This window comes from Microtus pennsylvanicus, chromosome 5 (assembly GCF_037038515.1).
Source record: "Microtus pennsylvanicus isolate mMicPen1 chromosome 5, mMicPen1.hap1, whole genome shotgun sequence".
In the NCBI taxonomy this organism is placed as follows: domain Eukaryota; kingdom Metazoa; phylum Chordata; class Mammalia; order Rodentia; family Cricetidae; genus Microtus; species Microtus pennsylvanicus.
The window spans coordinates 41,013,658-41,030,462 of record NC_134583.1 but is presented as its reverse complement, the minus strand read 5'-3'; positions in this window follow the sequence as shown (position 1 = coordinate 41,030,462).

Below are 16,805 nucleotides of genomic sequence, written 5' to 3'. Positions count from 1 at the left end.
AAACAGAAAGCTGGAAAAGATGTAAGTGAATGAGTGTGTCATGTTCCAGCTTTAGCAAGCAGCAGACTTCAGCAAATTAGGTCATGTGGTTCTGGCTTTAGAGTCAATAATAGAAGAAAGGAGTTATGAAATGTTCCTCTGCATCTAAGGGAAGCAGCTGAGGTCAGGCATGTGCAAAGATGTCCCTGAATAGAAGCCTAGAAAGAACATTGTATGAACCTCTGGATGTGGAATCTGGATTTCCTTGGAGAGAGACCTCAAGTGTTTAATATGATGGAGTCATAGGATATGTGCCAAGCAAAATTGTTAACAGGGAGTGAAACCAACACAAAATAAAAAAAAGTATGCTGCAGTCAACAAAGATGAAAGTATTTGAAGATCTGAAGAGTGTTTTGACATCACACGTGGAGTACAGAATTTGAAGTTTGCTTAGCTGGTTTTCAGTCTTGATTTGGTCCAATATTTCCTCACCATGTTTCCTTTTCTATGTTTTGGAATTATAATGTATATTTTATGACATTATATGCTGGAAGTAAGTGATTTGTTTTTTATTTTGACTTTATAGGGGATTACTGTTAAGAGACTGTATGAATCTAAGGGACTTTGAACTTTTAAACATTGTTGACACTGTAATAGCCTATCAGGACTTTTGAATTTGGACTGAAAGCATTTCACATTATAATGTTGTTAAAAACTTATGGGATCCAGGGAGAAGAATATGTTTGTATGAAGTTAATTGCCCCCTATAAACTCATAAGAAGTGGCATTATTAGGAGATGTGGCTCCATTGCAATAGGTATATCCTTGTTGGAGAAAGTTTGTTATTGTGGAGATGGACTTTGAGACCTCATACATTCTCAAGCCATGTCCAGTGTCTCAGTTCATTTTCTGTTGTCTGTGAATCAGAGATCAAGAATTCTCTGGTCCTTCTCCAGCACACTATCTGTCTGCATACTTCCATGCCTCACTATAAGGATAATGTCCTGAGCTTCTTAATTGTAAGCCACCTAATTAAAAGTTTTTCTTTATAAGAGTTGCCATGGTCATAGTGTCTCTTCACAGCAATAGGAGCCTTAATTAGGCAAATGTAGTCCTCAAACTTATAACAAGGACAGCCATACATAGGATTTGTAAGCACCTATTTATGCATTGGACTCTACCTTCATTTCTGTCTTTTTAGGGTGATGTTTTTATCTAGTATTTGTTCAAGGGGACATAGATGCTCATTAGATAAATATCAAAATTTAAATTAATCCCCTTCAGGGCTGATATGAGTTTCATCCCTTAGTATATATAACTTGTCCATCCACATCTTAATCCACATTAACATGCACCCTGATCTTAATCCAACCAAAGGTTTGGTTATTGGAATCTCTGGCCAAGATGGCCAGAAACTCCTGATAAATTGTGATTGGCTATAGTCTCTCAAACTTGTAGGGACATCAGGTTTGCTTAGGTTCAGATAATTTTCTTCCAGAGAAATTCTTTAAACACCCAGGTATTTGAAAAAAAAACATGTGTACAAGTACAAATATGTAAGATAATTACTAATTTTGCCTATAAGATAGATGAACCATAACAACCTCAAGAGAATACAAGAACCACTGCCTTTCTCTTATTGTCCATCCACATGTGTGATTTCAGGACAAAGGAGTGCTTCTGACAGTTAAACAGGCTTATGGCTGTGCATCTTGTGATTAAAAATTAGGGAATGATCACATCTAGCTTCAAAGTAAAAATTGTTTTCATCCTCAAACCTCAAACTAATTCCAACTGAAAACCATATTTGAAGGGAAGAAAGAAAGAGAAGGAGGGAGGGAGGAAGGAAGAAAGGATGAAGGAGAAAGAATGAATGAAAAAAGGAAAGAAGAAAGAAAGAAAAACTGGGGGAAGCAGAAAAGGTTCCAGTTTCATGGCACTTCTGTGATGTTTTTTATTTTGGGGGTTATGATAAATGTAAATATAAAAATATTTAGCTTAGATTATGTTTCATGAGGAGGTCAACAGGAATAGATAATATAAAATACGAAATACATTGATAATTGACTTACTTTGCCAAGACCTAGAATTGCACCTGGTCTTGCCCTTCCCCATTTCCTCCTGGGTATCTGTGCTACACTGTGCAGACATACAAACAAAGGATACAACAGAGGTACCAGTACAAACCCTTGGAAAAATTGTGGCTGGGACACAGCTATGGCATGGGAGTAGAGCAGGTCCTTAGTGTGGCTGAAGCTCTGTTATTGGTTGCAAGCACCACAATAAACAAAGATGATTGTGAAAATATCTAGGAATATTTTTACAACATTATGTCATGAATGGTGGCAAGCACAATAACATCCTTGTCTACATGCTCCTTTGTAGCTAAAATTGTTTCCTCATGTAATCTCAGGCCCTCCAGCCAGAGCTGCACCATGCAGGTACCATGGCTTCTCCACATTAAATCACTCTGACATGGTTCAAAAACAGAAATGAGCTCTCTTACTTTCAAACTGCTGTCCATGAAGGAGAGAAAAAGTCTGCATCTTGCCTTTTTTTTTTTGTGCCACCAATGGGTTCCCAAATCATGACATGGAGACCTTTGTTGAAACCTTGGCCTTAGCTTAAATTTATTTCTAACATGATGTTATAACTTAAATTACCCATTTCAATTCATCTATGTGCTACTCCGTGGCTCATAGCCTTTACCTCTTTTGCATGTCATGCTTCCCCTGCATCTGTCTAATGATTCCCCCTTTCTTCTTCCCAGAGTACTCTCTATCCAGAAATCCTGCTTCTATCCTCTTGTCGTGGCCCATGAGGGTCCAACATAAATTCCCTAATTCCTCAAACCGGCTGGAACGGAGTCACGAGGAAAAGAACCGAAACAGCTTACACCTTCATCATGGAAAATGGCCAGCTCGCCGTTTATTCTCCAAACATTTTATATACCCACCCCAAATTGAGCGGGGAAGGGGGAAAACACATTACGCCATTCCTTAGGCAGCCAAGTGCCTGCACTCAAATCACATCCTCATCTAGCAGTCAGGTAGGCCCTGAATTAGCATCTCTATAAGACAGCCTTCCAAATTACAAAAGGAAAGAAGCACCAAATATCTGAACTCTTAAGTCATCAGCTTCAGTCAAACATCTCTTCTCAGGTAACCCACATCTTGACAAAAGAAGCTAGGAGCAGGCATCCTGGCCTTTGTTAGGGGCAGAGACAGCTTGTCTGCAGAGCTACGTGGTCAGCTTGGACAGGGCTAATGGCTTTTGTGCCATATCGAAATATGGGCCCACAATCCATTCTCTCTTATTAATTTTAATAACTCCTGTGCTTCTACAACAGGACAGATACTTCGCGCCTGACTTGGGCAAAGTCCTCTTCATTTACCCAAATTTTTCCCTCGTTGGAACAGGCATCTTTTATGCAAGCCCCTGTCTTAGGCATCTGGGGAGAAGAAGCTTCAAATCCGTCATTGACTGCCGACCTCTGTAAAGAGAAGAGTTTAGTGGAGAGAAATATACTTTTTAGGCCCTGTGTATCAGCCATTTCTTGTCAGGATGCATCACAATGCTTTATGTATAATTATGCTCCCAAAGACTATATATTCTCCTATCTTAAAGGAGAGTAGAATCACCTGAGATGAAAATGTTTCTTTCGCTGGTACAAAACATCACTCAGAGTTTACTTTCTCAGCACGTGTATCAACTCTCAACATTCATCGGCATAACCTCTCTTTCAGCCAACTGTCAATCGGAGCAACTTACAATCATGATTTTTCCACATCATCGGTCAATACCGATCTTTAGACATATCATCAGTCAATACCAATCTTTAAATTTTAATACCGTATTTTTATGTTTAGCCGGTCAAAACCAGCTCTCCCAATTTTCATAATTTTGTGTTTGGCCGGTCAATACCAGCTTTTTCACTTATTGATAATTTCATATTTAGCCGGTCAGTACCAGCTCTCCGAATTATTCATAACTTTATGTTTAGCCGGTCAGTACCAGATCTCCAATTATTTATAATTTCATGTTTAGCCGGTCAGTACCAGCTCTCCAATTATTTATTTTCTTTACCATAAATTTATATTCCTTTTGTTCATTACCGATGTATTTAGCACCATTGGTCATTACCAGATTCTTCCCATCACCTTATATGTAGCTGTAAATATCAGGTCATTACCGTTAAGAGCATAATACCATTCACTGTTATTAAATCTCATTTTCAGTCTTTGTGTAGCTGTTAAAACCTCAGTCTGTCCCCTTGTTAAGTGAAGGGGGGTTTTTGACATACTTTATTTTGTATCTTTCTTTCCCTGAGGGGAAAGCTTAGGTCTTAGTTCTTAGGTTTAATTCTTTATTCAAAATGAGTTTTGTCCCATAAACCAAGAACACTCAAATGTTTAGTTTGAATCTTAGTTCTGAAGCAACAGGTTTCACACCACCACCAGCAGCAGACACAGCAGTCAGCTCGTCTCAGCAGGATATCTTTGTGCGAAGTCTCTTTGTAGCGCTGTGAGTTGCAGGTCCAGATCAGGCTCCTCTCTGTGGGCTGGGTTACTGGATTCCTCCTGGAGCCGATTTCCTTCTGTTCCTTCTGTTGTGCGGTTGTTAGCTACGCTGTCCTTAGGTCCGTTGTCCTTCTGCGGAATGCATCAAATTAGACGTTTTGTAAGCCCTCTCGCTTGGTTTTTGTTCTGTGAGAAAACACAGACATGCCCTCAACCCCAAATTAAAATGGGGTCGGGTCCCTTCCAAGTCCCATTGTAAGGATCTTTCCATTTGGCTTTAGCAAATGTGGTTTTTGTACCATTATGCCACAATCTGTCCGCAGCTGATAGCTCATGGACATCTGTATTTAGAAAGTTTAGCGTAAACAATGCATGATTTAAGGCATTGTGTGGCGTCTGAGGATACAACTCCCCTGTCTTTATTTTTTGGAGTTGTGTTTTTAAGGAGCTGTGTGCCCGCTCCACAATTTCTTGTCCTTGAGGATTATATGGAATATCAGTCTTATGAACTGATATTCCATATAATCCTTTCATTGAGTACAGAATCTTTGAAAAGCTTTGTTAACATTTCCGGATCCATTGTCCGTCTTTATTACCTTTGGGGTTCCCATGTATGAAAAGCATTTTAAGCAATGAGTTATTACATGTTTGGAAGACTTTTTAGTTTGTGCTGTGGCCATTATGGATCCTGAGTAAGTATTAATTGTCATATGTATATATCTCAATTTTTCAAACTCAGTAATGTGAGTTACATCCACTTGCCATATATGATTTGGAAGGAGCCCTCGAGGATTTACCCCCAAATGAGGCACAGGTAGATATTGTGGGCATCTTTCACATTGCTTAACAATTTGCCGAGCAGCTTCTCTGGTCAGCTTAAACTGTTTTCTTAAACTTAAGTTGTTTTGATGATGCAAAGCATGTGATTGCTGTGCAAGTTTAACCTGAGATACAGCAATTATTTTCGTAAGTTCGTCAACTAGAGCATTATCTTTAGCTAACGGACCAGGAAGACTTGAATGTGCTCTGATATGTCCCATAAAACATGGTAATTTTTTACATTGTATGGCATTCTGAATCTGTTGAAACAATATTTTAATTTGTTTATTGCTAGTTGCTATATATGACATTGTTTTGAGGATTCTTAATGTTTTATAAATATACTGGCTGTCAGTATATAAATTAAAGGCCTTATTATCAAAATTTTTAAATACCAGAGCTATAGCCCGCAGTTCAACTATTTGAGCTGAAGCTGGTTTTGTCTGTACAATGTGTACTTTGCCATTGACAACATAAGCAGCTTTTCCATTAGATGAGCCATCAATAAAAATCAACAAAGCATCCTTTAAGGGATTCTTTGTTATTATTTTAGGAAAAATGAATGAATGCTGTTGCACAAACTGCAGTAACTGGTCAGCTGGGAAAAGATTATTAATCTGACCTTGAAATTGAGCAAACGCAATTGCCCATAAGTCATTATTTTGAAATAACCATTCAATTTGCTGCTTAGTGTAAGGAACATTGATTACAGCTGGTTCTTTGTCAAAGTATTTTCTAGATTCCATTTTGTTCTTTTGTGCTAAGCATGCTATTGCTTCAAAATAAGGATTTAATATTTTTGCTGGTGATACAGGCAGATGCATCCATAAGAGTGGTCCATTCTGCCATAAGACTGCTGTAGGAGTCAGTCTTGTAGGTAAAATACACGCTTGCCATGTCTGGCTGTAATCAATATAGCACACCTGCTGTTCCTGAATAGCCCGCTCTATCTGTGAGAGAGTCTGTCTGGCAGTTTCTGAAAGCTGCCTGCTAGAATTTGGATCACTGTCTCCTTTAAGTATCTCACTTAAAGGCTCAAGGTCTCCTGTAGGAAACCTCAAATAAGGTCTTAGCCATTGTATATGTCCTAATAGCCTTTGAAAGTCATTAAGAGCCTTTAAGTCATCCTTCCTGATTTCTATCTTTTGAGGCTTAATTTCTTTGGGGTATAACATATGACCTAAATATTGAAAAGGTAGGTGCCTCTGTATTTTCTCAGGAGCAATAACCAAACCTGCTTGGCTTAGACATTGCTGTAATAATCCATATGTCTCTAGGAAAATATCTTTATTTCTATGAGCCAACAAGATGTCGTCTGTGTAATGAATTGTGTACACCTGTGGAAACTGATTTCTAACTTCCTGTATAGTTTGGGCTACGAATTTTTGGCATAATGTGGCACTATTTAACATACCCTGGGGTAAGACATTCCATTGATACCTCCTCATTGGCTCTTTGAAATTAACTGAAGGAATGCTAAAAGCAAATCTTTGACAGTCTTGTGGCGCTAAAGGAATTGTATAAAAACAATCTTTCAAGTCTAATATAATCTTATGTGTGCCTTTTGGAATGGCTGCCGGGGACGGCAATCCTGGTTGCAATGCTCCCATTGGCTGCATGGTTGCATTAACCTCTCTTAAATCCTGAATCAATCTCCACTTTCCTGATTTCTTTTTAATAACAAAAATTGGAGAGTTCCATGGTGAATTAGATGGTGAAATATGTCCATTATCCAGCTGTTCCTGCACTAACCGCTGGGAAGCTTGCAATTTTTCTTGTGTTAGAGGCCATTGACTCACCCATACAGGGTCATCACTTTTCCATATTATAGGGTCTGCATGGAGTGCAGGTCTTTCAGTGACCTCTCCTAAAAATACCCTAATCCTCCTCTAGAAGATCTACTGTCTGATACGACAGGATCAATCTTTCCCTTATTCTCTCTTTTTAGACCTTGATTAGGTAATAATCCTTGTTGAAACATCTGATTAGTAACAGCCATGCTGGGAGAATATAAATATACTCCCATTCTGGACATGATATCTCTGCCCCACAAGTTCACAGGTAAATGGGGAATAATATGCGGCTTAAAGGTTCCTTCATGTCCTTCCTCATCTTTCCAATGCAGTTCATTGCTACTTTGCTCAGGATTTCTAGTCTGACCAATTCCCTGTAACTGTGTAATAGTCTCCGTTTTTGGCCACTTAGAAGGCCACTGACTGGCGGTTATGATGGAAGTATCCGCACCAGTATCCAGGAGGCCAGAAAATCTTTTTCCATTTATAAATAAAGTGAGTTCTGGTCTCTGAGGACCTATGGTCTGTACCCAAAATGCATCAGACGAACCAAATCCATCTTCTCCTCTCTTTTCCTTTTTACTCTGATTATTGGTTTGCACAGCTGGAAGTAAGATTAATTGTGCAAGCCTCTGACCTGACTTTACTACAGAAACTCCCTTAGGTGAATGAACCATCATCTTGATCTCTCCCTCAACGTCAGCATCTATGACTCCAGGAGCCATTAATATCCCTTGCATAGTTGAACTACTTCTTCCTAGCAGTAATCCTACAGTACCTTTTGGTAAAGGCCCATAGATCCCTGTGAGGAGAGCATGCATCCCCATCTCAGGCCTTAAAACCGTGTAAACGGCTGAACTGAGGTCAAGCCCTGCATTCCCTGGTGTGGCTCTGAAAAGGTCCTGTATATATCTCCTTGTTGTTGTGCAGATTGCTGGATTGCCCCATAAATTTGTCGCAGGGCCTGAGGCTGGCCCCTGAATCTGTTTCCCGAAAGGGGATTTCCGAGATCATCTCTTTTTGATCTACACTCGCTTGACCAATGCTTTCCTCTTCTGCATCTTCTACACAATCCTGGTTCTCTCCTAGTTCTAGGGCTTGCTCTCCTTTCAGGACATCGTCTGATCTGATGTCCCATAAAACCACATCCAAAACAGCCTCCAGGCATTCCTGTAGCTGGTGCTTTTCCTGGGGCTAGGTCTCCCTGCTGGGATAAGACATCATCAATTGTCTTTCCCTGTAAAGCCTTGTGTATATGATTGGCCAATATCTGAGCAGATTCGGATATAGTCTGCAACACTAACCTGTTTTTTAAAAGGCTTTATAGCTGCCTTGCATATAGCATTGGCGTTCTCAAATGCTATCTGATTAATTATTATCTGTGCTGCTTTTGAGTCTCCAATCAACCTATTAGATGCCTGCATTAGTCTGGAAACAAAATCCTGAAATAACTCATCTGTTCCCTGTCTTATGCTAGACAACTCCTCAGTCTGCTCTTTTGACTATGGAAGCTTATTCCAGGCCTTCTTGGCCGCTGTACTGATCTGGACATAAGCTACCATATCATATTTTAACTGCTGATTTGCTCCCGTATAGGGTCCTTCACCTGCCAGCATCTCATATGAAATAGGAATTTGCTGAGTCCTGTTTCTCTCAGCTGTGGCCTGACACTGTTCTGTAAATTCTGTTTTCCACAATAGATAATCTCCTCCTGACAGGCAAGCTTTGGCTATCTGCTTCCAATCCGCTGGTGGCAGAGCTTCTAAAGCTATATTTTCCACCAGTGTCTGGGTAAAGGATGCCGTGGCACCGTATTGAGCACAAGCAGTTTTTAATTCTTTGAGTAACTTAAATGATATAGGAGTATGTATTCTAAGCAGATTTCCTTGCGCATCTCTCTGCTCCATTATTGGGAACAATTGAAATCCTTGCATCTCTTCGCCTCTGCTAACGGCTTCTCTGATACAAGCTTGTCGAGGCGATTCATTGCTATCATTATGCCTCTGCTTTACCTTCGGTGTACTCTGAGCCGAGGGTGGTTCTACGCCCGCCATCGCTGTAGGAAGGCTATCATTCCTCTGACAAGAATCCTGAGATTGCATAGCTCCTAATCTGCGCAATAGCGAGGTTACCATCCTTCTCAGGCCTTTTATTTCTCTCTGAACTCTGTCCTCGTGTGCCTGCCTCTCAGCATTGCCATTTGCTAGTGAGAGGGATGAGAACTATCTTTCAAGGCCTGAATCATTCGTCTCCGGCCTGTTGTAACTGCTCTGTTCTGAAAGAGTATCTAGTAACTCCTCCGGTGGAGGGGATGGAGCTGCCTCCTGTTGATCAGGATCTGAGTCCAACCTCTCCTGTATCAGCATCCAAAAATAAGGCGTATCCTCAGGGATGCTTTCTGGCCCATAATTACAATAATGTTGTTGGATTCTCATTCCTACTTCTCTCCATATAGCTATGTCTACAGTCCTACGCTGTGAAAACCGAGGGCATATCTCATCTATGAATTCTAAAAATTCCTGTATCTGATGCTTCTGTACTCTCTCTCCTCTGTCCTTTAAAATATCTTCAATTAACTGCATGGCCATTCGATTGCTTTCTCCTTGTCTACCAGCTTTTACTCCAGATATTACAATCCCGTTTAGTTATCTAAGCGCATTTTACTCACGTATCCACCGATTGTTTTTCTCGCGGGGTCCTCGCATCTGGTCACTTCTTTATTGCTTTTTGGGGAAAGCAGATCACCCTGGTGTTCTCCTCCGTGCTTTGTCCGGTTTCCCTCTGGGATCCAGCGATCAGCATTCACCGTCTCTCTCGTGTTGTCCCTTCTCCGGGGTCCTGGAGTTCAGCCGTCAGCACCGCGTTCCTTTTCATACTTCTTCCTCTGTCCTTCATCTCGGGGTTCCGTAGTCAGCTCCAGATGTCTTTAATCTTGGTGTTCAGTGGTTAGCCCCACGTTGGGCGCCGATTATGTCGTGGCCCATGAGGGTCCAACATAAATTCCCTAATTCCTCAAACCGGCTGGAACGGAGTCACGAGGAAAAGAACTGACACAGCTTACACCTTCATCATGGAAAATGGCCAGCTCGCCGTTTATTCTCCAAACATTTTATATACCCACCCCAAATTGAGCGGGGAAGGGGGAAAACACATTACGCCATTCCTTAGGCAGCCAAGTGCCTGCACTCAAATCACATCCTCATCTAGCAGTCAGGTAGGCCCTGAATTAGCATCTCTAAGACAGCCTTCCAAATTACAAAAGGAAATAAGCACCAAATATCTGAACTCTTAAGTCATCAGCTTCAGTCAAACATCTCTTCTCAGGTAACCCACATCTTAACAAAAGAAGCTAGGAGCAGGCATCCTGGCCTTTGTTAGGGGCAGAGACAGCTTGTCTGCAGAGCTACATGGTCAGCTCGGACCGGGCTAATGCTTTTGTGCCATATCGAAATATGGGCCCACACCTCTGCATAGCTATTGACTGTTTAGCTTTTTATTAGGCCAATCACAGTGACATAACTTTACATGGTGAAATCAAATATCTCAAAACACAACTCCTACAGTATTTTCAGCATAGCCCAGGTAATTCTTGGCACTGATGATGTCTATTCCCACAGCATCAGTGAGATGGATCATACCATCATGCAAGGAAGTCCTCTGTGTGGGACTGCCAACTTGTTAGAAACCATCTGAGGTAGAGTATCTGAGTCTCAGCTAAAGTTCATATCTGGTCAGAAGAATTTGTCCAAAGTTCCGAGCAAGTATTCCTGTATACCACACAATAGGAATCATAGACGGTGCTCAGCACATAGAGGAAATTGTATGTAAAGAGAAGAAATTACAGCTGTACTAATTATGTACATACTTCATGCATAGCATTTTTATGCATTTTCCTATTCTTATTGCTTTCCCAAGGAAATGTACTTATTAATTTCACTTATTAGGATCCTAACCCATCACTTCCTGAGCTACTGAGTGTTACTGTAATGTTCTGTTCTGTCCCCTTAAGAGACAAGCATTGCCCACCCCCCCCCCCATTCACCAGTTGAGGCAGGCATATCTTTTTTTCTGCTCGCAACTGGAGGCCTTCTTTCCTGTCACTCTCCCGAAGAGAAGAGGCAGCTTCTGCCTCACCCACTTCTCCCCTTCCCCCCTCTTTCTATACCTCTTTCTGATCTTCCCCTTTTCCCTTTTCCCCTTACTTTCCATAACCCATTAAATAAATATACAACCTCACTCTGCATGATGTGCCTATCTGCCTTGGTCTCTCACCCACCATCTTGCTCCCTGCCTAGGACCTGATGCTCCTCATGGCCTACTGCCTGCTGCTGTCACTTATGAGGCTCTAACTGGGATCTGCTGGCCCTCATGGGCTCTGGGCCACACAGGGGCTCCCTGCCTAAGACTAGGTGCCTTCATGGCCTGCCATGGTCTTGGGACCTGCTGCCGACTGCTGCCATGGAGAAGTTTCACTTAAGCCATAACATTTACAACATGATCTTAGTTATGGTTCTACTCTACAACAAACATTTTCTGTTCTCATGATACATTTGAAAAATGGGTGAATCCTCAGCACTGCAGAATTTTCTCTGGGGTTTGTCTGCGCCTAGGTTCTGTGTGTCTCAGCTTCTGCTGGTGCTGTTTAAGTTCTACCCACCAGGGAGGTAAGTCAGCAGTAAACAATAGTATAGAAACTGATAAATGTCACTTGCCTTGTGAAAAAGTTCTATACTTTAAAAGTTTGGTTGACCTGAAATATGTCCCAGACAGAAGAGCCTTCTATACTCTCAGTAAGCAAAGGTTGAGCCTATAGCTGGACCAGATGACTCTTGGTGAACACAACTGCCCAAAAGAAATACACAGTACTCAATTGCCAGGTGGAGAATGGTGGACAACCACAAGTTATTAAACCCATATGTGGTGGTCAGTGTGCAGCAGAGGGAGCAAGGTATTGATATCGTGTTTGGTATTGTCTCTCTGTTATAGTTTAAGTAAAATGCTGCTGGTCCCCAAGTGGATGCTGCAGGCAGTAGGCCATGAGACCATGCTGCAAGTCACATGAAGTGGCAGCAGGCAAAGGGCAATGGGTTTCGAAAGCAGCCAGTTCTAGACTGGGATGGCACATTTCCCCAAGTCCCTGCAGTGGGCCAGGAGGGGCAGTGAGTACCAGGCAGGGAGCCACACGGTGAGTAAGAGACATTTACGGGCCAATCAGTCCCACAAGAAGAGACATTCTTCTCCCCTTTTCACTTTCCCTCCATGAACCAGTAAATTATATCCAACTCTACTCTGTATGGTGTGCCTATCTCTGTGTCTCCCACCCACCACCCACATGGCTCGCTGGGGACCAGCCATCTTCGAAGATCTGTCATGTGGTCTCATGCATATTACCTGCTTGGGACTGGCTGCTTACAACAGCAATCTGCTAGAAACTCACAGCAAATCCATTTCACCTAGAGCTACTCCTCAGGGTCCTCCACGGTCATGGAAGGTTGTGCTTGCATTTTCTTGTTTAGTGCAGAGCCCGATAGGCTCCAGGAGATCCTCTGGGCTAATAAATCTGTAGGAAGACAAGCCTACCTTGACCTGTACAGCTAAGCTGTTAATTCTAGCAATTCTGTCCACATCTAGACATCTTCAGTCCCACAGTGTGGAGTCCTGTGTCTAATAAAATGGAGCCACCCACATTCAAAGTGGAGTTTACCATTTTAATTAATAATCAAGATAATCCTCCACAGGTATCCCAACAGATTAATTCTGTCTATAGAATTCCTTAGCTGAAATGCTCTCCCGAGGCAATTCTAGGCTGTGGCAAATGGACATTTACAACTAAATATTATTGCCAGTGTCTCAGGAAACCTGTACTAATAAGAACTCATACTTCTGGTTCTCTTGTTTCCACCTGCCTAGTGTTAGGTTTATAAGCATAGGATACCATAATGATTGTTTGTTTGTTATTTTTGTTGTTGTTCTTGGGACTGAACATGGGAATCCAACCTAATCTTACTAGGCAATCACTAAAACTAATGTACAATCTGATCAGCCTGTTTTTATTCCTAAAACCAAATTTAAATCTTTGAGTAATTTCAAAACTAAAAATACCACTTTCTTAATAGCCAGTGTCTCATGAAATATGGGCACATTAGAAGTCATGATTCTAGTCCTCTTGTTTCCATATCCCAACAGTTAACATTTTAGGTATTGGCTACCAAAGTGCTTGTGTTGTTGGTTGAAGAGAACAGAGATTTGAATTTGTGGCCCCTTTAAATACCCTGAACCCAATGACCTACACAACCAGCCCATTTCTACTCTTAGAAACAAATTTTAATGTTTAATTTATTTCAAGATTAAAACTAGCTCTTCCTGAACAGCATAAGTTTTTCAGATGAAATCTACACTGAAGTTAACATGCTGTACATGATGGTTGAGGTTCCAAACCATGACATCTATTCTCCTAGACTCTCATCTATAAAATTTTCCTAGTGTTTGATTGATTTTTAGCAAGTAGTTTCATCAGGCTCTTTGGCATTTGACCAACCTCCCTTCATCCCAAAGAATCTGAAGATTTTCCTGATGTCCTTTATCTAAACAAGGCAGCCCATCAACTCTCTTTCTCTCCATGAAGTATCCTCATTCATGTGTATGTCCTGTTCAAAACTATTTCTGTACTCTCGAGAGACTGATTCTGCCTTTGTCCAAAGACACTATCCTAAGGATTATCCTAAACTCCAACAAGGAGGAGCTTCTCTGGATTCTAATACCATGTGATCCTCTCTAGGGTTCAGTGAGGATAATGATCTTAGATCTACAAGATTGTGAAAATTATAAATTTAACTGGTGATTGAAAACTACAACTCTGTACTCAAAAAGTACAAGAAATATCTTATTCTGAAACCAAATATTGGTGACCCTGTCTCAGGAACACAAATTTGGGTCATCTGAAAGCAGCTTTTGAAATTTTTATAATAACAGAATAAAGAAAGTTGTCTTAGGGTTTTCATTGTTGTGAACAGAAACCATGACCACAGCAACTCATATGAAGAAAACATTTAATTGGGATTATTTGCTTGCAGTTTCAGATGTTCAGTCCATTGTAGTCATGACAGGGATCCTGGTGATGTTCAGGCAAATGTGGTACAAAAGCTGAGATTACTGGCAGCAAGACGTCATCTACCATACTGAAGGAAGATAAAACAAGAGATCTCAAAGTCCTCACCCACAGTAACACACTGACTCTGATGGAGGAAGGTCATTGGTTAAATAAAAAGAAACTGCTTGGCTCTCATTGGTTAGGAGATAGGTGGGAGGAGTAAACAGAACAAAACGCTGGGAGGAAGAGGAAGTTAGCTCAGACTCGACAGCTCTCCTCTCGGGAGCAGACGCCTCAGAAAGACACCATGCTCCCAGCTCCCGGGATGATGCACACAATGAAGCTCTGACCCAGGATGGACATAGGCTAGAATCTTCCCAGTAAGCGCACCTAGCTGTGCTACATAGAATATTAGAAATGGGCTAGTCCAGGTGCGAGAGTTAGCCTAGAAGAGGCTAGGTAGAAATGAGCCAAGCAGTGATTAAAAGAATACAGTGTCCATGTAATTATTTTGGGGCATAAGCTAGCCGAGCAGGCAGCTGGGGTGTTGGGGACGCAGCCCTGCCGCCACCCCATATTACTATATGACTCCAACAAGATTACATCCACTTCAACAAGGCCACACCTCCTAATAGTAATATTCTTTCTGGGGAGCATTTTCTTTTAAACCATCACATTTTACTCCCTGGTCCTCAAAGGCTTATAGCCATATCTTAATGCAAAATGCTTTCAGTCCAACTTCAAAATTCCCATAGTTCTATCATAGTTTCAAACTTGTTTCAAAGTCCAAAGTTTCTTCTGAGATACATGTCAATCTCTTAACTGTAAAATCAAGATCAAAAGACAAATCATATATTTCCAATGTATAATGGCACAGGATATACATTATTATTACAAAATATAGGGAAGGAAGCATAGTGAAGAAATATTGGACCAAAGCAATACTGAAAACCAGCTAGGCAAACTCCAAACTCTTCATCTCCATGACTGGTATTGATTCAGTGCTTGGCCTATTAGCTCTAGCTTCTTATTCGCTAGCTTTCACATCTCAATTTAACCCATCTCTATTAATATGTATATCACCACTAGGCTGTGGCTTATAGGGTAAAGTTCTGATGTCTGTCTCTGGCTAAGCTACATGAATTCTCCTCATTCTGTCTTCTTTTTCCCAGCATTCAGTTTAATTTTCCCACCTACCTATATTCTTACCTAACAGGCCCAAAACAAATTCTTTATTAACCAATGATATTCACAACATACAGAGGGAAATCCCACATCACACTTCGATAGACAACAAATACCACTGATCCTGTTTCTGACCTGATAATGCTAGGATTACAGTTATACACTTCAATGTATAGTTTATTACATGGGTCATGAGACTGAAACTCGGGGCCCTTGCTTGTAAAGCAAGTGTTCTTAATTCTTGACCCAACCCTTGAGCCTGAAATTTGAATTTTAATTATATGTAGTGTAATGAACATTTATTGCATAGACCATGTTTTCGATATAAAGTGAAAACAGTCAATTCTTCCACCAAATGTGAAAAAAAATCAAAAATTGTTTCTGATAAAGAACTTCTATAAAAACAAATAAACAACAAAAAACATGCCAACAAAACACCTCCTAAAACTCAATAGTAAGACCCAGAACCATTAGGACCAGGTGAAGGATGCTAATGGATCAATGTATCCATGGCCCTATCTGGGAGGCTTATGCTACCAGGTGAGGCTATGGTGACATCAGGGCCCAAGCGGCTTCTGGTAGTAATGTGTAGGTACATGGTTCTACTGCAACTAGAATCAGTGATGATGTCCAGCTAGGGTCTGTGTTGATGTGTTGATGTACATTGCCAATTTTCCCAAGGGGGCCATGAAATACCATGACTTACAGGGGCCATGCTGAGCTGGTCCCACTTTTCTTTTTTTATTGATTTTATTGAGCTCTACATTTCATTTTTTTCTGCTACCCTCCCTTCCTCTTCACTACCCTTCAACCTTCCCCCATGGTTCCTATGTTCCCAATTTACTCAGGAGGTCTTGTCTTTTTCTACTTCCCATGTAGATTAGATCCATGTATGTCTGGGGAAACCACTCCTGTCACCAGAAAGTTGAACTGAAACTTTGTTAGCCTTGGGACAGCAGACCTCAATAACCCTAGCACGGGAGAGCAGGAGCTGTACCCTGCACTTAGGAAAGCTGGCCTCACTCTTCACCATTGGTCTGGAATTGTTGGTGTCGACCCTCACTTGAAGGGGATTGTTCCAGTAACCCAGACTGACTACTCCCCAACGTCTTCTCCATTTGTGACCTCTGTGATTTACTGGAGCACATGAAGGGACTGGTCCTGAGGAACGATATGCCCAGGCTCTCCATAACAAGGGGCAACAACAGGATATTCAAGAGGAGATTCTCTGAGGGTCTAGTATTGATGGTATACCAAAAGCCAGAAGCCTTGAACCTGACTAACAACACATTGCACAATGAACATTTGCAAGTAAATGTTTGACTAAAAAGATAATATACAGCATCTCCCAATGCACTAAGATGAAAGGGAGGTGATGGAGAGGTGGGAAACATGGAAGAGTAGGAGTGAAGAGTGTTT